This window comes from Perognathus longimembris, chromosome 2, assembly GCF_023159225.1.
Source record: "Perognathus longimembris pacificus isolate PPM17 chromosome 2, ASM2315922v1, whole genome shotgun sequence".
Lineage (NCBI taxonomy): Eukaryota > Metazoa > Chordata > Mammalia > Rodentia > Heteromyidae > Perognathus > Perognathus longimembris.
The window spans coordinates 58,566,021-58,591,932 of record NC_063162.1 but is presented as its reverse complement, the minus strand read 5'-3'; the positions used below and the strand labels follow the sequence as shown (position 1 = coordinate 58,591,932).

The 25,912-nt window shown below is 39.9% G+C and overlaps 1 protein-coding gene and 1 pseudogene across 1 annotated transcript in view; one reads left to right on the top strand and one right to left on the bottom strand.

The window, feature by feature from the left end:
- Bmpr1a (bone morphogenetic protein receptor type 1A) overlaps window positions 1–25,912 on the bottom strand; it is a 129,163-nt gene that overhangs the window by 38,774 nt on the left and 64,477 nt on the right. The window contains exon 2 of the mRNA XM_048339200.1: window positions 22,087–22,201. The gene's annotated coding sequence lies outside the window, so the exon portion shown is untranslated. The remainder of the gene's footprint in view (window positions 1–22,086; window positions 22,202–25,912) is intronic.
- On the top strand, window positions 7,610–8,077 carry LOC125346541 (annotated as a pseudogene).

Sequence of the window (25,912 nt, the reverse complement as noted above, 5' to 3'; positions counted from 1 at the left end):
ACCACGTGGTTTTAAAATATTGGGCAAAAAAAACCCTGTCATTTACTATTGGAATTCCGAAAGAGTCTACTGCTGAAATTCATTTTTACATGCTGTAAAAACTATGTGCACAGTGTGTATGTGTGTTCCATGTGTGTATGTATGTGTAAATGTCATTTGTTAATATGTCCATTTAGCTATATATCTGTGCTAAAACTCATCACAGCTACTGAGTTTTGTCATTGCAGAATTCTGGCAAGTATTTGGTCAGTTCTTGACAAGGTACAGGTAAGCTCTAGTCCCCTTGGTCTCCTTGTTGTTTTAATTGGAAATCAAAAAGAGCTTTTGTGGCAAAGACTCCCTTGGATTGCAGTTTGAAGCCAGCCAGGGCAGAAAATCTCTCTCAAACTCCATCTCCCAACTAACCAGCAAAGAGCCAGGCTGGAAGCATGGCTGAAGAGACTTATCTCTTACCAGCCAAATGCTGGAAGTGGAGCTCAAGTGGTAGAGTACTAGCCTCGAGCAGAAGTGCTCAGGGACAGTGCCTAGGCCCTAGGTTCAAACCCCATGAATGCCAATGGGGGCAAGCCATCCCAGCAACAAGCACCTAGACCCCTGGGACTCAGCCAGTTCAGGGAACAAGGATCATGGAGAGGAGTAAGAGGAGAATGATGTCACATCCTAAATGGAGTCACTTTGTCTCGCCCTTTCAAAATTAATCAGAGCCGGGGGATCAAGAGATAGTAGCTTGTCCATCTAATGTCCATGTCTGAGTATAAGAACTGTCCAAGTCATCCAATTTTTAATTTTGTGCCCTAAACCCTTTCTTTTGCCTTAATATTTTTTTTTTTTTGTCCAGCCCCTGCCTCATGAGACTTCTTCCAGGCTTCATTCAAGGACTGGCATCTACCACCAAGGGACCCTGCTGCTCACCTTCTCCAGGAGGGGCCACATTTCTGCCTTTTACCCCTAATGCCCACGCCCCTTGCCAGCAGGAAGCAGCCAGAGAGAGTCTTCATCCTTTTTCATAACTATTAAAAGGCTGGAAATGTTAGGTCCTCTCCCTGAGGGCTCCATGCAGATGCCCCCACCTCATTAAGTCTCCACCCAGTTACCTGGGTAACCAGCAGACCTGGAGGCAGTTACCCTCCCTTTCCCTGAGGTCACATCCTAATCCACCTGGCCACACCCCTTGCCCCTGCCCTAAATAAAGCAGGGCTGGGTGGGGGTCGCTCTCTCTCTCCCTTCTCTCCAGCCATGGATCATCTTGGCCACAGGCCAGCAGTTCGGTAATAAACTTTCTTTCCTGCCTGAATACCGCGTGGCGTTCTCCTTTACCGGTTACCTACTTTAAAAACCTAACAATCATCATCATCATGTCGCTGTACAAAGGGGTTACAATTCCACAAAGAATGTTATATTACCGAGCCATAAGGTTTTATTTCATCTTCACAAATCTGTAAGCAAAAATAGAGTTCAGCAATAAGAAACCTGCCCAAGTCTGCACAGCCAGTAAAAATAAGACTGTCATTGGCAAAGCCCAAATTACACTCATTACTGCACAGCAAATAAAAGGAGATTAAAAAGAAAAAGAGTGTCCAAAATTATGCTATTTCTTTTCAGTTAGAAAAAAACCCAAAACATGCCTTCCTTTTCTATCTGTATTCTCTACTTCCTGATGGTGAAGGAAGATTGGGTTAAAAACCTATCTCTTACCAGCTGGCTCACAGATAGAGCTGGAAGAGGTGAGAAGGTCTGCTTTCTTTCTAGTTTGTTTTGTTGTTTCTGTCAAATTCACCAAACCAACACCCTTTCCAATTGGCAGCAGCTGTTGGCTGGGCTCCCAGCTTCTTTCTGTACTCCCAGAACCAGCCACATGGCACTGGTACCATTTTGGACACACTGCTGTCTATTCTTCCAGATCTGAGTCCCAGCTCTTCAGTAACCTGCTGAGTTCCTCAGTCCCAAGAGTAAATGGGCTCAGAACTTTTAATTTTGAATTTTTATTTAAAATTCTAAAGCCTAAAACTCTTAGATACCACTTCCCACAATTACTATTTCTGCTTAATTTCTGTATTCTCTAGCTTCTTCAATTTTCTAATACTAGTGTAATCAATTCCCTGTATCAAATCTCTCTTAAAATAACCATGTGGCTCAGCTTCCTTAAATGGACCTTGACTGATACAAGTATTTTCTGGCAATAAGTGTGAGAAATAACAGCTGTATATGCACCACATACCTATTTTCATATATAGGGAATTAGAACCAATAAACAGCTAAAGTGTATTTTGTGGCTTTTTATTCTGTAATACTGATGGATAAAACCCAAGGACTTGCGTTTGGCAGGCAAGTTACTCTACTTTTATTTTATTAAAAAAATTTTTTTTTATCAGATGTGGGGCTTAAACTCTGGGCCTGGGTGCTGTCCCTCAACTTTTTTTTTTTTTTTTTTTGGCCAGTCCTGGGCCTTGGACTCAGGGCCTGAGCACTGTCCCTGGCTTCTTCCCGCTCAAGGCTAGCACTCTGCCACTTGAGCCACAGCGCCGCTTCTGGCCGTTTTCTGTATATGTAGTGCTGGGGAATCGAACCTAGGGCCTCGTGTATCCGAGGCAGGCACTCTTGCCACTAGGCTATATCTCCAGCCCTGTCCCTCAACTTTTTAGCTCACGGCTAGCACTCTACCACTTGAGCCACAGTGCCCCTTCTGGTTTTCTGGTAGTTAATTGGAGGTAAGGGTCTCACGGACTTTCCTGCCTGGGCTGGCTTTGAACCAGGATCCTCAGATCTAAGCCTCTTGAGTAGTTAGGATTACAGGCGTGGGCCACCAGCACCCCACTAGTACTCCACTTCTTATGCTATGCCTTCAACTCATTTTATTTTGTTTTCAAGATGAAGTAGCTATTTTGTCTTGGCTACTTCCAAACTCACAATCCTCCTGCATCTGCTCCCCGAGAAGCAGGAATTGGGTGTGCGCCACCATATGCAGCTCATAAACTTTGTTTCAATATATATACAAAGTATGTCAAAGATACTCTGACTTTAGGAGTGCTTCCAGATTCAGTGCATTTCCTTTTTCTCACCACAAATAAAATAACTTCAATTTATCAAAGTTAGAAATGTTAAAAAAAAAAAAAACTCTTCCGAAAGTACATGAGAAATATACAAAATGAGCAAGTACCAAAATTTGGCCATCAAAACAGATTTCTTGGGGCTGGGAATATGGCCTAGTGGCAAGAGTGCTTGCCTCCTATACATGAAGCCCTAGGTTTGATTCCTCAGAACCACATATATAGAAAAGGCCAGAAGTGGCACTGTGGCTCAAGATGGCAGAGTGCTAGCCTTGAGCAAAAAGAAGCCAGGCACAGTGCTCATGTCCAGAGTTCAAGCCCCAGGACTGGCAAAAAAAAAAAAGAAAGAAAGAAAGAAAAGAAAAAACAGATTTCTCTTTTCCTCATATGTACATCATTAAATCAAAATCTTTTTCAGATCATCTCTATAAGTTCCTGTGGCTAAAAAATTAATTCAAATGTTGTCAATCCTTAATTTTACAACTAGGTAAATAAAGCAGAACTTCAAAAATAAAATAGCAATTTTTTAAAAACCCTATTACTTTAGGAAACCAAGTGCCCTCAGAGAGAAAGAACTTGGTACGGTTATCACCTACGAGGGATCTAGAAAGGGGCCAGTGGCTTTTTTTCTATCTGGGACAGAACAAGAGATGCAGAGACCAAGATGGAAAACGCAACTCCTCAAAACAAAGAACTGTCTCAACTTAAATACTAACAGTGTTTTCCCTCATCATGGAGAAATACTGGTTTTGATATATGATGCATCTGCCATATTTTACTGTTCCCTAAAGGTGCCTTTGCAGTTCCAGCTGTTTAAGTGGGAATCATATTCAACCTCTAAGAAAACTTTTCTTTTAAAAAATTATTGTATCATAGAAGAAAGTGAAATAGTACAAAGTATTTACAACTATAATATGATAATGTGTTACAAAAGAAATTATATAGAAGGCAACAAATGTACATTGTGAATTATATTAAGCTATTATTTCATACAGCATTTACAGACATATTTTGGAGGGGGGGGTACCAGTACAGGGGCCTGAATTCAAGACCTCATGATTGCTCTGCTTTCTTGCCATTAGCTGGTGCTACTCCACTACTTCAGTGTCACAGATTTTTCTCCCCAGACTGGTTTCAAACCATGAGCCTCAGATCTCAGTCTCTTGAATGGTAGCCAGCACGTGGCTAAGGACATATTTCTGTAGTATTACTTGCTTTATAGTGTTTTAAGTTATATTCTCAGAAAGAGAACAAAATTCCCAAGATTAAAGGAAACAAAATTATTTGGCTCCATTAAAATCACTCTGGAGAGTCTGGGCTGTGTCCCACTGCAGCTGGGAGCTGTCCAAAGGGCCCTAAGTCCCTACAGAATGGACAAGAGAGTGCACTTTAATTCCTTTAGTTGATAAGAAAGGAACAAAATAGTTAAAACAGGTAGATTTTTGTTTTTGTTTTTAAGATGGTCTTAGGGCCAGGCCAGTCTTAGCCTCAAACTCCAGGATGACTCAGAATTCCTGTTCCTCTTGTCTCAACCTCCTCAGGCATATACTATGCCTGACAATAAAATTATATTATTATTATAAATATTACCTTGATGCAACCATTTTTTATAAAAAATAGATCAAAACTTTTCTCATCTGACTTTTTATTAAACATTTTATTGTTATTATAAAGGCGATGTGCAGAGGGGTTATTGTTTCTTCACCTGTTCACTTTAAAATGGAATCACTCTTGCTATGTTAACCATAATACTGATATAATACAAATGCAGTTTTAAACTTTTCTCTACCTTTCTACATTTTCAAATTTTTTTTTTTAATTAAGAAAAAGCCCCTCCAGGAACAAAGGCTCTATCCTACACTAAGCCAACCCCCACATTGTCTTCTGTGTCAAGGGGAAATGTGCAGGGTAGAGTCTCAGGACTGCTGTTGGGCCTGCAGGGATAAAGTCACTTTTTCAGACTGAATCCAAATAAAAAACAGGAATCCCAGAAGGTGCTGGCAGCTATCTTAGGTCCACAGGCCAACATATTGAAAGAAGTTAGATCCTTGGAGATTGCTAGAGCAATCTGTCTGAAACTTGAATTACACAGGGGCTTTTCCATTAAGAGCCAATAAACATCACATTTTATGTCTATGACCACCAAAATAATTCCAGCAGATAATGATTAAAGGAACAAGCACTTGCACATTCTAGGTTACATTAGCATAAAATTAGCAGCCCTAAATTCAAGTCAAAAACTTGATAACATATATAAAGAAAACAGACTGATTATGAGTGTGTGTGTGAGTGTGGTATGTGAGAGAGAGAGAGAGAGAGAGAGAGAGAGAGAGAGAGAGATTGGAATCTGAACTCTGGGCCTTGTACTTGCTACGCAGGAATTGATCCACACTATCTTTTACCTATTACTTTTAAAACAGAGTCTTACATTTTTGCCCAGTGCTAGTATGGACAACAATTCCACTTACGTTTCACTTGCCTGCTACTTTTAAAACAGAGTCTTGCATTTTTGCCCAGTGCTAGTATGGACAACAATTCTACTTATGTTATGTTTCACGTACAGATGGGATGGCAGGGACAGATGTGTGCCACTATGACCACTTTATTGGTTAGATGAAGTCTTGCTTTTTGCCTAGGATTGCTTGAACTCCCATTCTCCCAAGATCTACATCCTGAGTAGCTGAGATTATAGCTGTGAGCCACTATATCCACCAAGAGCAGATGATTTTTAAAATGACTCATGTATTATTAAAAGTGACTAATTATATTATCAGCAGCCATGTAATTCATTACATGTATTATTTCCCCTCAGTCTGGTCTTTCCCATGTTTGCTATCAGCCTCTTTACTTTTTTAAGCATTCCCTCACCCCTGCACCAAAAACCTTGGTCACTCTTTACTGCTCTCCCTCTCTCCTTCTTTAAATCCTTATTTTATAGGCCATCAAGTAAGTACACATTTTTACCTTCAAAACATACCCTGAATCCACACTCTTCTGACTACTTCCACTGCTATCTCTGGCCCAAGCCACTAGAATTGAATCCTTTGTCTGGATTACTGAAATCACCTCCTAACTGGTCTTGTATCCACCCTTTCACATCATATATTCTCAACATAGCAGCCAGAGCCATCCTCACAAAAAGCACATTAAACCCCATCACACTGTGTTAACAACCTTCAAATGGTGCCAACTTATTCAGAATAAAAAGTAATGTCTACAAAAGTTCACCAGACTCTACACATTCTCCTCTTGCTTTACTGGCCCAACAGTTCTTCCCTAGACAAGCCACACCTTGTCCTTCTGCAAGACAGCTACATTTGCAGGGCCCTCCACCTCTAACATTGTTCCCAAGGATACCAAAAATCACCCACTGCCTTACCTCTTCTGAGTTCACTTGAAATATCTTTCTTATTTACATTGATCCCACTCACTTAGATTAAACTGGAATCATACTGCTATTGTGGGTTCTCCTATCCTCCCTCAATTTTTTATCTTCAGTATTTGGCATGTTATAATTATGTATATCACTTATTCTTTTTTTTTTTATTCTGGGACAAAGATCTCCTATTGTGGCCCAGACTGAACTCAAACTTGTGATCCTCATGCCTTAGCTTCCCAAGTACTAGGATTACATGTGTGTGCCTCACTCTTTATGCTGTTTCCTTCCTACCACCTGTTTCAGAATGGTCACTCCAGGAACTTGTAAGTGTCTGTACTGTTCCCTTCCTACCTCTAGCATCTAGAACCTTGCTCAGCATGCAGCTAAAACTAAGCCAAGTAAACAGAATACACAAAGAATGAAAATGTCATGTCAGCTTTTTTTCTTGATACAAACCAGGCTTTCCCAAAGGAGGAGGGCAAGTAATAAATGATACATTTCCTTATCATAACACAACCAAAATGATACAAATATAATTCACTTCCTTTTTTTCACTTCCATCTTGACTTATGTCAAAATCTAGTGAGGAAACATTTCCAGTATTTTCAGGAACATCCTCAGGTTTGGAGAAAGACTTACACATGGCAAACATAACTTCCCCATATATACAATTTTGCTTAAGACAAATAATGATTTGGGTTTTATTTTTGCCTTTTAGTATCTATAGTTATACCAAGTTAAATAATTGTGGAAATAAACATAGACAAAAAGAAAATACAGTCCTTTTTTCGGTACAAACCATATAGGCTGACAAAGGGAACTTGGAAGTACTATTTAAATTCAACACCAAACTTGTGGCAAGCAGACACAAGGAAAAAGTCAAAGGGTTCTGTATATATAAACTCTAAGTCTCCAATAACCCAGAATAAGAACATTAAAATTAGATCTTTGATAATTCTTTCCTGATAGACAGGACTATATAGGGAACTATAGGAAACTAATACTTGACAAACCTAGAGATCTAAGAATGAACACCTTAGCCCCAGTCACTGAGCCACCGCCGAGGACACAGCTGCCTCCCCCTTGAGCCCCCTCGCTTCCCGAGACTCTGTCCCCGTCCCCCTCCCCCACCCCTACCCCCTGCCCGCTTTCTCCCGTAGCCGCGCCTTCCGCAGGGCGTTTCCACCGAGGAAAAGGAATCATATCATATGTCCGCTATCCAGAACCTCCACTCTTTCGACCCCTTTGCTGATGCAAGTAAGGGTGATGACCTGCTTCCTGCTGGCACTGAGGATTATATCCATATAAGAATTCAACAGAGAAACGGCAGGAAGACCCTTACTACTGTCCAAGGGATCGCTGATGATTACGATAAAAAGAAACTAGTGAAGGCGTTTAAGAAGAAATTTGCCTGCAATGGTACTGTAATTGAGCATCCAGAATATGGAGAAGTAATTCAGCTACAGGGTGACCAGTGCAAGCATATGCCAGTTCCTGGTAGAGATTGGACTGGCTAAGGACGATCAGCTGAAGGTTCATGGGTTTTAAGTGCTTGTGGCTCATTGAAGCTTAAGTGAGGATTTCCTTGCAATGAGTAGAATTTCCCTCCTGTCCCTTGTCACAAGTTTAAAACCTCACAGTTTGTATAATGTAACCATTTGGGGTCCACTTTTAACTTGGACTAGTGTAACTCCTTCATGCAATAAACTGAAAAGAGCCAAAAGAAATGAACATCTTCAAAACTACAAATTCCTACTCTATGAATTTCAAGCAAAGCCTAAGAATTTTTCTCCTTGTGGACAGAATATCTAATTTTATCTCTGTCGTTCTGTCAGTACATCTCATCAGGCTAAGATGTGCTGGTTTGGGGTTTTTCATGACAGTTTAGTGGCATGGGATGGTCATGACATTTCCTTGTCCTTTTGTTCCTTTTTAAAATTATACTGTGTAGCCCAGGATAGCCTTGATTTCACTAAGAAGCAACTGACTGGCCTCAAGTTCACCGTCTTCCTTCCTGCCTCCACCTCTGTTGTGACTGCAGGTATGTGCCACATACACTGCCAGCACTTATTTATTTGTTTTTAATGCCAGTCCTAGAGCTTGAACTCCGGGCCTTGGCACTGTCCCTGGGCTTTTTTACTAAAGGCTAGAGCTCTATAACACTCAGGCCAAAGCTCAAGCCTCCTAAGCAGCACAAGTGTGCATACATGCATACATGCACACAGGCACACACACACACACACACACACACACACACACACACACAAGAAATAAAGAGGGCTGGGAATATGGCCTAGTGGTAAGAGTACTTGCCTCATATACATGAAGCCCTGGGTTCGACTTCCTCAGCACCACATATACAGAAAACGGCCAGAAGTGGCACTGTGGCTCAAGTGGCAGAGTGCTAGCCTTGAGCAAAAGAAGCCAGGGACATTAAATCTGGGTTCTGGTGGCCCACGTATGTAATCCTCATCTCTCAAGAGGCTGAAATCTGAAGATTTTAAACCAAACCCAGGCTGATTGCTCTGAGAGATGTAGACTCTCTGGCTGTACTTTAGACATAGTGAATCAGGACCTTATTTAAAAACAAAACAAAACACTTCTGATGGTATGAATGTCCATTAAGTTTAAGAATTATTGAATTACTTTGACAATAAAGGAAAAAAATTAAAATTAAAAAAAGAATTACTGAATGAGAATACTGTCTTTTGTCTTAATTTCATTTGTTTAATCTACCCTACACTTCACTAAAACTATAATAAAAACACTCACTTGTTGGGTGGTGATGTTTTTGGTGGTACTGTGGTTTGAACTTAAGGCCTCACTTGCAGCACTGGAGCTCTACATCATTTGAGCCACACCTCTAGCCCTGTTTTTTTGCTGGGTTTTGCAAGATGGGGTCTCATAAACTGTTCAGCCTGGGTTACCCTGAAACTGTGTCCTTCCATTCTTAATTTCCCAAGTAGATAAGATTACAGGCATGAGCAATCAGCATCTGATTGAATGGTAAGATTTTTTTTGTTTGTTTTACTTCTTCTCCACAACTCTCCTAACAGAACAAGAGATACCACATTGAATGTTTCTTAGAATTTACTCATTCATCCAATCGATAATGTTTCAATATATCTTTAGAGATAAGAATGTAGTTTTAATACCTTTTAAGTGGCCTGGGATGTACTCTGTTAAAGAACTCTAGTGAAACAAGTTAAACTAATACTGGCCAGTTTCTGCTACAGGGTGTGTTATTCAGAAACTATTGCCACCAGTGTCTATTATTTGCCAAGCTGTGTTCTAGATGCTGCTCAAAACAACTTTTCTACAATCATGAAAGTGTCTCTAGGGCATTCAATAGGTATCCAGTAAGTGTATACAACTGCGGACACTGTATCATGTGGCTAGTGGTTATGGCTAATAACAACTACATTGAACACTAATACTCTTCAACTCACTGGGCCACTAGGTGAAAAAGTAGATCTAAGGTTTAGAAGTTACTGTAGACAGTTGAAAGTTATCTGCTTAGTATAAAAGCACAAGAGCTGAACTCAATCCCCAAATCATGGGAAAGTAAGATCAACTATAGGAGACACGACCAGGGTAGTATTTATGAAGGCAGTAACATCAAAACTCACACTTAATGGGTATATTTCAAGATAAAGGAGGTGCTCCAGATGTAAAAGTATGATAAAGATTTAGAACAGAGGGAAAAATCAGTAAGACTGAAAAGAGCATAATAAAAAGTTTTCTATTTGGTTTACATCACCAAATACCTTTTTTTTTTTTTAGGTTCAGAGAGGTTAGCTGAACTTTACTCAGTAGGCAATGAGAAATCACTACAGGTTTTTGAGCAAAGAAGTAAGTTCATTATGGTTTTGCAAGTCTACTACTGAAGAACTACACAAGATAAAAGGGAGTTGAGTGAAACAGAATCCGAAGTATAGTTACAATAGTTAAGAAAGAAAGAAATGGAAGGAAACACTGTAGAAGTACAAGATTAGGCAACAACTAAATCTGTGATATGGATGAAGATACTAAAACATAGTTCCCAGGCTTAAATTTTTGGTTGCAGGAGGGATTATGAACCATTAGGAGATAGATACAGATGAAAGACTCTTTTAAACAAATGAGAAGTTCTATATCAGATTATAACAATAAACAAAGATGCTCTTAATATTTAAAATTTTTAGAAATGACAGACATAATATTATGGTTTAGACACATAAAATGCCCCCTTACAGGCTCAAGGCTTAGTATTCAGTTGATGATGCTATTTTGGAAAGCTCTAGAAACTTTAGGAGACTGCTAACTTTAGGGCATTGCTGGAGGAAGTGGGTCCCAAGAGGTATGCCTTCGGAGATTATTCCTGGTTCCTTCTTCCCTCTTTACTTCTTTCCTGCTATGAGGGAAGAACCTCCATGTAGCTCTGTCTTACTACAGGCCTGGAATCAACAGAGCTAAGGACTATGGATTCTAATCTCTGAAACCATTAGCAATAATTATTATTCAATTATAATAAAATCATATTAATAGTGGCTAAAATGTAAGAGTTCTAACTATGTGCCTAGAACTACTCTAAATATTTAGCATATATTAATTTATTTTACCTTTGCGCTAACTTTGCAAGGCAGGTATAAGAGGCATTCCATGGACAGCCCAAGTGGCTTGTATCTGTCATCCCACATACTCAAGAGGCAAAGATTGAGAGGATCATGGTTTGAAACCAGCCCTGGGCAAAAATGTATTAAGACTTATGTGAAAACCAACTAAAAGCACAAAGGACTAGGGGTGTAGCTCAAGTGGCAGAGCACCTGTCCAGTAAGTGCCAGACTCTTGAGTATTCCCAAAGAAGCATTACATCATTTTCTTATTTTCCCTCCCACTCCTTGATTGAACCCAGACCACATGCTAGGCATATTCTACCATTGAGCTACCTTCAAAAGTGAGTGAAGTATGTGGCTAAATTTTCAAGAAGAAACCAATTCTTGGAAGCTCTGAGACTCCTCAAGTGTTTCCACACTTGCTTTCAATGAAAAATTCTTTAGCAGTGTAGCCTGGTGAGGGTTGCCTGTAAATTTGGGGAGATTTGTTAGATACAGCAGCCTTTTGAGGATTTATAGCAAGTAGCATAATCCCAGGCTTAACAGAAAGATGAGCTGTGTCCTTAATTGGTTGTTTTGTTGTTGTTGTTGTTGTTGTTGTCACTTCAAACCAATTTATTTTCTTGCTTCATGAGAAGAATTGTCAAAAAGCAGTGTAGCCAACATAGGTAAACTACAGAAATTTAAAAATAGGAGTCCAACAGAGTCAGAATACAGTTCCCACAGGATTATTGGCTGAGGCAGTCAAGTCATGTTAATTACAGAAATGGAATGGAAACATTTCGGTCCATACTGGTATTTTAATATATTTGTTTTGGTAAACTGCAACTAGCTTCACAAATCCCTATAGTCCCATTAATCAACACTGGTGTTTAAAGTTTAGGTTTAAGAAAGTTATTTAAACTCAGAAACAAACTTTTCAGTTTACCGCATGTATATTCATGAATTATTTTGAATTAATTTGTCCTTCCTTTCTTCCTTCTTCCCTCCCTCGGCACTGTCTATGAATTCCTTTTGTTCAAGGCTAGTACTCTACCACTTGAGCCACAGCACCACTTCTGGCTTTTTCTGTGATTAATTGGAGAAGAGTCTCACAGACTTACTTGCCTAGGCTGGCACTGGCTCCTGTCTTTTGCGAATATTTTTTTTAAAGAAATAGCATATTGAGTGGGGTGCTGATGGCTCATATCTATAATCCTCGCTACTCAGGAAGCTGAGACCTGAGAACTGTGGTTCAAAGCCAGCCCAGGCAGGAATAAGTCCATGAGGCTCTTATCTCCAATTAACCACCAGAAAACTGGAAGTGGAACTGTGGCTCAAAGTGATAGAGCACTAGCTTTAAGTGCAAAACTTCAAGAACAGTGGCTGGGTCAAACCCCAGGACATATATATATGTATGTATATATATGCATATATGTATATATATTACATACGTACTATACTATATACTATACTACATACAATACATACTATATATGATATATATATAAATAAATATAAGCATGCATGTATGGGAGTCATTCAAGATTTAAAATTTCAAGTTTACAGTGATACAGGAGGTGATTCAGGGGAAAGCAAAATCAATACCTGAATTTCACAGGCATTCACTAAATGTGCACTGAAGGACTGGATACATGAGTAGACTAAAGAAGGCCAGAAGCTTTTATTCATTAAATATGGTGCAGAAACAATTTCTAATGGGAGCTAGGGCCTAAAATCTAAAAGGCACCATCACAATGGTATATTCTTAGTATTATGAGTAAATATCTAGTACTAGTAAATATCTCATTGAAGTATTTGAAACAATAAACAGTCCCTTAGTCACACACTTACATGTGTAAGAAACCAGAGGCTCAAAAAAAATATATATATATGTTTTTAATGGCAATCTAAGGCACACAAAATATTGAAACACCTCAATGAATTACCATACTTTTTGTTTGTTTGTTTGTTGTTTTTTTTTTTTGGCCAGTCCTGGGCCTTGGACTCAGGGCCTGAGCACTGTCCCTGGCTTCTTCTTGCTCAAGGCTAGCACTCTACCACTTGAGCCACAGCGCCACTTCTGGCCATTTTCTGTATATGTGGTGCTGGGGAATCGAACCCAGGGCCTCATGTATACGAGGCAAGCACTCTTGCCACTAGGCCATATCCCCAGCCCGAATTACCATGCTTTATACATTGGAGAAGCCAAATTCTACTTGTATATAATGATGGTATATCAACAGATATTTCATTATTTATAATCCCTTCATATTCCTTTTCTTAAATAATCCAAAGCTTTAAAGTGATACTTTGTACTATGCATTAGTTACAATGAGTTTCCTTTAGAAATCTTACTAGGATTCTGATTTTTTTGTAAATCAAAAGTATGAATGGGGCTGGGGATATAGCCTAGTGGCAAGAGTGCCTGCCTCGGATACACAAGGCTCTAGGTTCGATTCCCCAGCACCACATATACAGAAAACGGCCAGAAGCGGCACTGTGGCTCAAGTGGCAGAGTGCTAGCCTTGAGCGGGAAGAAGCCAGGGACAGTGCTCAGGCCCTGAGTCCAAGGCCCAGGACTGGCCAAAAAAAAAAAAAGTATGAATGTTAGCAGCTGTGAGCTTCTTATGGCATGTCCAAAGGAGAAACACAAGTTGTTTTTCTAAACTCCCAAAGATTTTGATACTCTGAACATTATATATGCACCTCTTCATTTTTACAGAATCAAATATTTTACTGAAGGTTCTTCTTGTTCTAAATATTCTGTTTAATCCTTTTTACTATAAAAATGAGTGAATAAAGCAATGGGAAAATAATGGGAAGGCTAAAATAAATGCCTATTGTTCCTATTACCTGAACAAAGGTAATTGATTTGAGCTTCCATTTCTCTAAATGTAATAGTCTAAAATTAATGGATACATTAGCTCTTAATGGAAAAGTTTGCAATACCACTGCTATTTGACTGGGGGGTGGGAACATTTGATAAGAGAATTTGTTTTCAAAGATTTCTATAATTGCTTTTTTAATGATATATCAAATGGGTTCGGGCAATTTGGCAAGGGGTGGTAGGATTCTGGCTACTTTTTATATGAAGTCAACTTGAAACATTAGAAGCATTTGACTCATTTGAATCCCACTCTGTCCTAATTCCTTCTGGAAGTATCTTCCAATGGACATGCTGAAAAAGCTGAGAAAAAAATAATTTGAGGATACTGTTGCTTGGTAAATCACAAGACCACTCTTTTTTCAGTTCCCCTAACCCCATTTTTTTCATCAGTCCTGGTAAAAGTTTCCAACTCCAATTTTAGGTATTAACCATTTCATGTAAGTAGCTAATGCACAATGTAAAAGAATACATTAAAAGTACATAAACTATATATGATTTAAATACACACTACAGTTAACAAGAGAGAACTCTGTTGTTTTTAGTTTCTCCTTTATTGCCAGTCTACAGGAAACAATTCTGACTTACAGTGCTTACTCGAACACTGAACAAGAGATGACTATAACCACAACTAAGTAAGTGGGAGACCAACTCCAACAAGAGTAAGCTTAAAATTAGAATTACTTAAGCAGAATTAATACAAGAGGCCAGGTGATCAGTTTTAATTAGGAGCAAGAAAAAAAAATAAAAAAGAGGCTCTCAGAAAATCAAGTTCTAGAGCAAGTTGCCCAAGTCTGTTAAGACAGGCTCAACAGTCTCAAAGCTACCAGACCGTGATGAGAGTCAGTCTTCCCTGTCATTCAGGAGAACTGCAGCTCGGACTTGTAGGTTTTCTTAAGTAAAATTAGACTTCCTGTGGTACTCTTGGAAAAGAACTTCTTCACATGAAGATGGGCTTAACCTAGAGACCATCAAGGATTTTGTAACTGGAATTACCATCAGAAGTCACCAAGTCACAAGGCACTGTGACAGGAACAGTATGTTTGGAATAGGCCTTATACAGGTCTACAAGGCACTAATAAACCATAGGAAGTGAACCAGAATCTCATGTAACCAACCCCTATTACACTGATGTCTTATTTCTGCTCATATAAATAACTTTATATAGTACATTCATGGTGACTAATAACAAAAAAGAAAAATTGGGGACTTGGTCAACAAATGTAAGCTCAAAATGAAGATCAGTGGACTGAAGTGCAAAGGCAGCTTGGGCAGAAGAAAAAGTTCATGAGACTCCATTTCAACCAATGGTTGGGCACAGTGGTATATGATGGTCATCCAAGCTACAGGGGTAGCACAATGGCTGGGTGGTTTGGCAAGTACTTGTCATCCCAGTGATGCAGAGAGACACAAATAAGATGATCAAAGTCCAGGCCAGTCTGGGCTTAAAAATAAGACTCTACCTCAAAATAGCCAATGCAAAAGGGATTGACAGTGTAGCTAAATGGTACAGCACCTGCCTGAGCACCTGCCTGGGAAGCATGAAGTCAGTATGAGTATGAGAGAGGAGAGGAGAGGAGAGACAAAGAATAGAGAGAGAGAGAAGAGAGAGTGAAGAGAGGAAGGGGAGGAAAGAAGGAAGAGGGAAAAGGGAAGGGGAAGGGGGAAGGGGAAGGGGGAGAGGGGAGGTGGAAGGGAAGGGGAAGGGGAAGGAGAAGGGGAAGGTGATGAATAATTTCTTAGCAGGGGTAAGGCAGAAACAGACAAGGGTCTAGGTATCCTTTACACTGAGCAGCCTTGACATTTCCCCTTGGATCAGTCACTGGCTCTAAGGCAAACACTGATCCGCTGTCCATACAATTCTTTGGTTTATTGCAGTGGGCTATGAATCAACAAGTGTTTGGGAGTCTGGGTTGATTTATCACATAGGAGCTACCAGGTAAATGCCTTTGCCATCCCATAGAAAATGCCAAGTCAGGGCAGTCTGGTACTTCCCTCTTGAACCAGGTGTTGGATGGTGAAGGATGGTAGCCAAACCTTTGTTTCTTCATATATTTGCCTCTAGAGAGATATGGGTAGATCAGAGACCACCTGGTAAGTTCCAGAAAAATTCTTGGTTCCACAAGTCAAGTAGATGAACCAAAGAGTTCCCCTGAAATCTAGCGGCAGTGTGATATGATATAAATACAACATAAATACAGGGGAATCTCAAACTATTCAAACTACTCTGTGGAGCTTATAAATAGCAGATCCTTTTGGGATTCTGCTCCTTAAGGCCCAAGGCAGGACTAGTCATCTGCATTTTGATAAGCATTCCAAACGGATTCTAATACAAGCCACATAATAAAGGATTATTAAATATAAACTTCTCGCCTTGGGGATGGAGTATAAATGATAGAATGTGTTTTTAAGCACACAACACCCCAGATTCAATACTTGGCACCAAACGAACACTGATTTATGGGGCTATGGGCAATGGAAGTGAGTACACAAATCTGTCTTGACAATCATGTAGGCCAAGAGCATTTCTTAAGGTCTTCATTATTGGGTACCGGCTTTAAACTCAGTGCATGGGACATGCTAGGCAGGTGATTACTACATGAACTAGTACTTGTTATGGTTGCAGTAGTGATCTTTTCCTGGGGGAATTACATGCCTGAACCATAATCCTCCTAGTGTTTGTTTCTCATCTTAGGACAGATGCAGGCCACCATGCAAGGCTTCTTCCATTGGGTGAAGTCTTGCCAACTTTTCAGCCTGGATTGCCCTAGAACTGCAGTCCTTCTCATCTCAGCCTCCCAGGTAGCTGAGACAAGAGCATACCAGCAATCTCACTGGTTGAGTGAGAAAGCTTCTTTAGTGGATGCCCTGACTGTACTCAAAGCAGGATTCTCTTCTTTTTTGCCTCCCTAATAGCTGGATATGGAGGCCTGAGCCACCACATCTGACATCCTACTGAATTTCAGAGAGATGATAACAGTATCTTCTTTGTACTGTTGAGCACTTCCACTATACCTTACTATATTCCCTCAACATCCATGTATGTACTGCTCTTGAGTCAGTTGGGGTATCCTGGAGGTCAAACACAGAAAGGAAGGTAGGGGAGGAATCTTTCCTTCTTTATGGATCATACTTATGAGCTCAGTTTAGAAGTCTCAGTGAGAGAAGAAAACAGAATCAGTATTTGTCTGGCTGACTTTTCTAGGAAGAAGTATCTACTTACCTACCTGATATCAGGTACCATATTGAGAATCACAAGAAGGAGCTTTCCTACATCCAGATGACCACATGCTAGGGAAATCTGGTTTTGTTTGATGGAAGCTGATTGAGACACATGAAGAACTCAAGTTTCTTTCACACTGAAAAGCATGGTTAGCTATGGAGACCTATGAGCCATGCTGCCCAGTGGGGAAAAGAAAGTACAGCAGATACACAGAGACATGGAAATGCCAGGAAGATGAGAAAGAAAAACTTGCTTAATAGCTCAACAAATATGGAACCTCCGGCTACAGAGTGTCTATTCCTGCCAATGAAATTTTCATAAACAATGGAAGAGAAAGCAAAGTTGTGACTTTTATTATGTTTAATGTACTTTCTGAGTATCTCATGGATTTTCATATTTATACTCACAACTCCACTCAAAATATGTGATTTGGTACAAGCCAGTTCTGCTTTATCAACTTCCACTAAAAGGAAAACAAATGTAATATCTAGCCCTGTACCATGTAGGCACTAGTAAGGCACATGTGCTTTTTAAGCATTGAAAATGTGGTTAGTATCAGGTGTATAGGAGAAAGACCTTAAAGAGAGCTGAGATTGGATCTTGGGATTGGGGGTGGGGGGAGATAAGGGTCCAGGCACATGTACTGGGTCTCACAAGCCCATGGCTACTTGGGTTCATTTCTGGTTCAGTCCAGAAAGCAATCCCAGGAGAATGGCTGATCCAATATACAGAGTTCAGGAGCACCAGCTCTGGGGAAACAGAGCAGAGATGGATGGTACTGGAAGAAAGGCTGATTCTCTACCAGGATTAGGGACACTGGAGGAAAAATGAGGAAAGAGGTGGAAAGAAGGGATTGCTTTGGGACTGAATGTGAAAATTCCCTGGAGGTAATTACTAAAACATGAAAGTGTGGGTGCTGAGGAGTGAAGTCAAGGAATAGACTTTTATGTGATGCACTGCCCCCTACTGCACCTTCCCAATACACTTTCAGAGTTCAGGGTTGTGTCCTAATCATGAGATCTGCAGCACAAAGAAGCCTAGGCCTGGAACGAGGCCTTTCAGTTTCACCAGTGACACAGAGGCCATGACAGTTCATCTAGAAGGTGAGGCTTGCTTCCAGGTAGAGCTGGCAATGCCTCACACACAAACAGGTTAGGGGAAGTGCCTTGGAGGAATAACTTTCAAGTTACTACATTGTGACTCCAAGATATTCCTCCTAAATTGGGGGCTGGGATGGGGATGGCTGGCCACACCCTTTCTTTTTTTCTTCTTCTGAACTGGCCAATGAGAGGGAAGCATTAAGGTTTTGTCCACATTCTTAGGTGCATAGAAGCCCCTTGAGTCCCACTCTTCTGGCTTACCAGAAGGTCCAGGAGGTAGTGGTACTAGACTGAGGTGAAAATGCGAGGTCCTACGAATGGGGCCCCCACACTGTCACCATCCTAACCTTAACATGACAGGAGAAATGAAAGGAAAAATGTTGAGTAGAGCCAAGAAGAAATTCCAGGAATACCAACAGAACTGTCCTGCTGGTCCTCAAGGAGCTAAAGCAAAGAAAAATCAAAGTGTCTGAAACCCCAAGACCACCACTGGGGATCAGAAGTCACAGCAACTAGTGCCCAAAGTCCATGCTGACCCTGAACTGCCACCTGTTTTGCTGGCTAGCAAACCTAGCCATGTCCTTTTTGCTGATACTATAATCACAAAGAAGCCATTGACTCAAAAGCATCTGCTTGATAATCTCACCACTGTGGCCATAACTTTGTCATCTACCAAGAGCCATGACCGATGGTCTCTAGAAGATCCATGCTCTTCAATCTGAGTTTACACCATATGAAATGGTGAAGGATCTCAGATTTGCCAGTCACACAGAGGATCTGGACAAACACTATAAAGATGAGGCTTGCCCTGGAGGCCTACTCTATTCAAAACCAGCATCTCAGGAGTGAGGTGGAAAAACTGAAGCAACAAAAGGAAGACCTGCAGGATCAACTGCAGGAACAGAATGAACAATACCAGAAGGTGGCCAATTTGCAGGAAACCCTGAAAAATTATCTGAGCTCCACAAGCAGAGACTGCAGAATCTGCTTTCACAAAACTCTGATTTGCGCTCTTCCCTGGCCCAAATGGCAGCAGGAGGCCAAAGAGAGAGTACTGGAGCAGCAGGTTTTTGTCAGCCATCTGCAGGTTTCAGAGCAACTCATTAGAGGGCTGGGAACCACCATGGCGCATCTGAGGAAGACCAGCCAACCTGCTAAGGACCAGAAAGAGAAGGAGAAAAGGCCACAGAGGTTGATGTTGTCCTTTGCACCTGAGGCCCCAGAGTGCCAGAATAAGAAGCTGGTAGCACCCCAAAGTCCTGCTGCTGAGCCCACCTTAGATTGAGAACACCCTGTGATCACTGACACTGAGGAGGAGCTGAAAGAGGTGAGGTATTATCATTATGGGGAGTTTGTCCTACAGCCTTGGGGGATTTCATCCTGGATACTCTCAGTGCATAAGAGATCCTGAAGGTGCTGTCTGAGATGGTAGAGTGCCAGCAGGCAGCCTGGAACAACCACTGCTTCCCCTACTAGGATGAGGACCATGAACTCTTGGAAGTAGTAGTTGTTACTTAATGATCCCACAGACAAACCTGGGGAAGTTGAGGCCAGAGATCTGACCCACCCTTCTGGCTCTAACCTGCTACTTTAGAACTGGCTACTTTGTCCCTGCCCCCCTGGTCCTTGCTATCCTGACCCTGTCACTCCAATCTTGCCATCCTGTACCTGCCACTCCTTTCTTTGCTACCCTATCCCTGACCCTCTTTCTCTGCACTCCAGTCCCTTCTACCCCAATCCCTAACTAGTAGAAGGCAGAGTACACATAGCAAGTCCACTGGGGCGTCTCTCCTCTTACAGGAACATGAGGGCACAGCAGCTAGATGGCATTCTTTCAGGCCTTATTATAACTTGGGAGTAGGGGGGTAGAGCTAATTCAGGCCTGAAAAGGCAAAGGCTCCTAGGAGGTCGCCCAAACTATAGGGACATCAGCAGATCACTGGTTGCCAGGAAAAGAATGGGCCCAAGTGAGGGTTACTGCAAAAGAGAAAATTCTATAATGGAAATTGGGGGGGTGGGGGGAGGAGAAAGTGAAATCATTTTAAATTGTTATTTCTGTTTTGGAGTTCTTGTATGACAAAGGTTCATGTGATTGCATTTTCTTATTTATGTTATGGAATAGATTTATACATTAAGTTTATTAGCTTATGGAATAGTTTTATATGACCATATTAATGATATTTAGTATTTTATGCTCTATTTCAGTATATTTATACATCTGCCCTGGTCAAAAAGCATTGAAATGCAATGAGTCTAAATGTTTGTTCAAAGACCTCAGTGGGTACATTGGATAAAATCTGAAACATGAATAAAAATCAGAAAGATGAGTATAGAGGAAAGTTTGAAGGGAAGGACAAATGTAAGGGTATAGTACAATGTTCTTCAAAATCAAATCTGGGAGGGTTGGAATGTTTTATGTTGTTGTATGTTTAATTAACTTTATGGAGTAGTTTTGCATTATTTGTGATATTCTTTGCTTATACTATATTATTGTATATTAATGTGTATTTTCAAAACAGTATACCAGCAATATTCAATTTTATAATTTTTATGTTCCAATGTCATAATAAGCATATAAAGAGAGAAATGAGAATAAAACTTTAACACAGAGAAAACATTTTATCAACTGAAAAAAATGTGTAAAAATGTGGATAGTCCAAATGGAGGTGTGCTGTACTGTAACTAGAAAATACACACCAAATATAGAACTTCATGGAATACAAAAATAAGAATACTGTATAGACACCCCCACACACCAGTCCTGAGCACTGTCCCTGAACTGCTTTTGCTCAAAGCTAGCACTCTACCACTTGAGCCACAGCACCACTTATGGGGTTTTTTGTTTATGTGGTACTAAGGAATCAAACCCAGGGCTTCATGCATGCTAGGCAAGCACTCTACCACTAAGCCACATTCCCAGCCCCTATTATACAGACTTATAGACAGCATATCTACATTATATAAGATGTTTTGTTTGAAACATATCAAAGAGATATGTTAGATATATTTCCTTGAATAAAATATAATATTACACTTCACTGCTTCTAGTTCTGTTTATTTTTACTGGGGAAGGCTGTTAGAAAATTAGAAATGGCATATACGCCTGTTGTTTGTGACTTCTGATGTTTGTCTGGGACCGTGCTGTTGCAGCCTGCTGGCACACGACACAAAGGAAGACATGAAAAGGAAGAAGAATGCCAGCTTCCAATGATGAAGTCACTGTCATCATAGCCTAATTTCTGACTTTTGGGTGGCTAACTGGAGATAAGAAGCTCATGGACTTTTGTGCCTGGGATGGCAAACTCCTAAAGTGAATAGCTAGGATTACAAGGTTGAGCCACTGGTACCCAGCTATTTTCTTTTTTTTTTTTTTAATGGGACCTATGAGTCAGGCACTATTGGCTTACACCTATAATCCTAACAAATTATCAACAAAAGGTTGAGATGTGGGAATATCTGTTAGGAACCATTCTAGTATTTTTGCATGGAAGAATTCAAATGGTATAATTCCTTAGAAGAACTGACAGCCCAACAAATGAATACCAGGAAACTGGTATGAGAGATTGGGGGAGGGCTAGGGGAGGGTAATAAATAAATCAGGAGAGGAAGGGAAGAAAGCAGTTATAATATTCAATTCGTATCTTTTCAAACTCAGAAAATTGAGGAGAAGGATGGGGTTGAAGGGAAGAGGGAAAATGATGAGAGGGCTGACATCTATTAAAAGGCATTTTGTTCATAAACTGATTTGCTGAATGTTAACTCCTTTGTACAATTATGTGAAGATAATTGAAGTATAAGTTTTTTTTAAAGCTCAAAGATGTAGGACTATAAAGGAGAATTTTCATACTTTGTTTTCTTAAAAGTGTTTTTTCTTACCTCAGAGATGTGGCTGGATAAAATTGAGCTTCCAATTTTCTCCAAATAGCTTTGACCTATGCTTCCATCTCATGAATTCCAAGACAGTATTAAATGAATGCATATTTTCACAAATCTGTTCAAAGGGAAAGAAAAAAGACAAATAACTTTTATTCATTAAAATAATACATGTAAAAGCAATTTAAATGTATCATGTAAAATTACATATTTTAAAAGTCAATGAAAAAGTCTAGTGCTTTAGAAACCTATGACATTATTACTTTCCTAACAAATGACCAAAGTAGATAACGTTGGGGGGGGGGGGGGGGAGACATGATAGTCAACTGTCTATTATGTTCCATGTTAGCTTAAGGTTTTGAGGATCACAAATCTCAATTTGAAAAAAGCAAGAGCTGCTGGATAAGCACTAAATACACAATTATACTGTATTCAGATGATTAAAATGAACAAAAGTATATTTGAAGCTGGGTGCTGGTGGCTCATGCCTGTAATCCCAGCTATTCAGGAGGCTGAGCTCTAAGCATCACCATTCAAAGCTGTTCATAAACTAATTTTGCTGAATGTTAACTCTTTTGTACAACTATGTTAAGATAACTGAAGTATAAGTTAAAAAAAAAAACAAAACACCTCAAAGCCAGCTCATGATACTCTTTATCTCCAATTAACTATCAAAAAAGCCAGAAATGGAGCTGTGGGGCTCAAATGGTAGAATACTAGCCTTGAGCACAAAGAGGCTCAGGGACAGCAACCAGGCCCTGAGTTTAAGCCTCACAATAAAATTTATTTAAGGATATGTGTCATGTCTAGAGATCTTAATGACTGCATGGTATTCTTACCTGAAATTTCAAATAATGAATTTTTTTTATTCCCATTTCAAACGCTACATTAATTACTTCTATTCCATTGCCAAATTAAATGCCTTTTTGTCTTCCAGACCATTTAGAAGCATGGTTTGTGTCTCATTGAGCTTTAACAGTGTTGGCAATGATGACTACATTCATGTAAATAAGGCCAACCTACAATAGTCTGGCATACCATACAGCAATCTTCCTTAAAGGCAAAAGTCTCCACTCAGCAAACAGGCTGCCTTAGGACTATGCTAAATCCTTTACAGTCCAAGTAAAGCCAGCCTGCCCCTGAAAGCAATTAATTGTGCTTATTCTGTAATTTAACCAGTCCCTAACATTTTTCAGAGTACTTCTATGATTATATAACTCTCAGACTGTCACTAAGAAAAATAAGACACGAATGGATACTTAGGTTGGATTGTTTCTTGAGACCTTCATAATCTTAAAGAATTGCCTTAAAAGGATAAAATGCATTATGTTTCTACATAAAAGATGGCATAAAGATTTTCCTCCAAAGTCATTCTTTGACAACATTCTTCCTTAGAGGCATGAGAGGAAGAAGAGAGAAAAGACAATTACTGTATTAAATGAAGGGCAAGGGCTAGGATGTAGCTCAGTGGCAAAGTGCTTGCCGAGCAAGTACAATGTCCTGAATTCAATCCCCAGAACCAAAAAAGAAAAGACAATTAAAAACACAGTTTAAAAAAAGATCCTAAATAAATAAATGTTAAATTAATCTAAATCCATTAATGTTCCTTTTCTTAAAATATAAGGCTTTATTCTAATCCTACCAGATATTTCGAATGGATCAAATAGCAAAGAACACACAAACCACTTTTCAACCATTGTTCATGTCTATAATTCTAGTTACTCAGGAGGCTAAGATCTGAGGATGGCAGGTCAAAGCTAGCCTGGGCAGGAAAGTCTATGAGACTCTTGTTTTCCAATTCACCACCAGAAAACCAGAGGTGAAGCTGGCTTAAAGTGGTAGAGCACTAACCTTGAGCAAGGTCAGGCCCAGACCCTGAGTTCAAGCCCCATGACCAACAAACAATAAAATAAATAAGTAACTATTATAACATTATTTCTACAGGTTAAACAAGACAGTTTAAACTTCAGGACTAAGTCCAAAAAGTTAATTTTTAAAAAGGAAAGCATATAACCAAAATAATTTTCTAATACACCACCTTCAACATTCACAACTCCAAATTACCTATTCTCTATCAGTTCTCTCATATACACAAACACTTGAGCTGTAGACATGTCTGTAATCCTAGCTTACTTAGGAGGCTGAGATTTGAGGATCACAGTCCAAAGCCAACCTGTGACTCTTACATCCAATTAACAACCCCCCCCCAAAAAAACAGAAGTAGATCTGCAACTTAAGAGGTAGAACCCTAGCTTTGAGCAAAAAGAGCTCCAGAACAGTGCCCAGGCCCCAAGTTTAAGCCAGTACTGGGGTGGGTGGGTGGGTGTGTGTGCGCGCACACACACACAATCAAATTTCAAAAAATTTTAGTTGAGATCTTAACCAAAGGTAGTACTACTAAAAATTCTTGGAATACTAAAAAGAAAATGTAAATATTATGCTATAGAAAACCGTAACAGTATTAACTGAGTAAAAAAATATAATTTAATTAGTTTACCATTCACATGTAACCACAATAACACACAAACAATGTACTATTAATGCTCTAATAGTTAATATTTATTACAAGATTGATTTTAAATCTCAAAATACAGACAAGTACACTGGCTCACAGCTGTAATCCCAGCTGTTTAGGAGGTAGAAATCAGGAGGATCCTGGTTCAAGGCTAGTCAAAGCAAGAAGTTTAGCAAGAGGCCACCCTAAACAAGATATACTAGGTATGTGGGCATGCACCAATGTAGATAGGAAGACTGTGGTCCAAGCTGAACCCATGCAAAACCTCGAGATCTAAACTTAAGAAAAAAAAAATCTGGGTGCATGGTTTAAGAAGCTTTAAGTTCAAACTGTAATAGTGCAACAACAAAAAAAAAACTTTAGTGTACAACTGTGTTTAAGATTTATTCCCTCCATATCAAACTTTTTTGGGGGGGTAAGGTTGTGTGTGTGTTCTTCCTGTGGCTTGAACTCAGGATCCAGCTCTGTCTCTGAGCTTTTTTTTAGCTCAAGACAAGACTAGCACTCTAGCATCTGAGCCACACCTCCACTTGTAGCTTTTTGGTGGTTAGAGGTTAACAGTCTCGTGGCTTTTGCTGCTTAAGCTGGCTTAAATCTATGATCCTCAGATCTCTGAGAAGCTAGGAGTACAGATGTGAGCCATTTGGTGCCTAGCTGAAACTGCTTAAGTTCTTTTTTTTTTTTTTTTTTTGGCCAGTCCTGGGGCTTTGACTCAGAGCCTGAGTGCTCGAGGCTAGCATTCTTCTCTTGAGCCACAGCACTACTTCCGGCCTTTTCTGGTTTTGTGGTGCTGAGGAATCGAACCCAGGGCTTTGTGCGTGCTAGGCAAGCACTCTTCTGCTAAGCCACATTCCTAGCCCCTGTTTAAGTTCTTAAAGATTTGTTGTACATCACAGAATCTAGCATAGTTGAGATTACAGTACGATTTTAGTAAATATTAGCTGATCTGAATTACTCAATGGTAATGACTCAGTGATATGCGACCCGATTGAGTTGTTCAGAAAACCTAGCTTATCTAAACTACAAAAGAAAGGCTTCTTCCAGAAGAGATATCAGAAAATGATTCTTGGGCTAGAAAATTCTGTTTTGAGCCAACTGGTGTAATTTCCATTCCCCCTACCAGTTGCCAACAAGCACTTAATTGTAATTCTTGCAGTAAGACAAGAGTATGCTAGCTAGGGAACTTCTGGGAATGAATTTGCTGGCTTAAAGGAAAAGGCCAGATATAAACAGTCTCCCACCCCTTTGTATGTAACTCTAGATTAGAAATGTAAAACCTGAAGCACTCATTACAGGATCATGAGAAAGGAGACT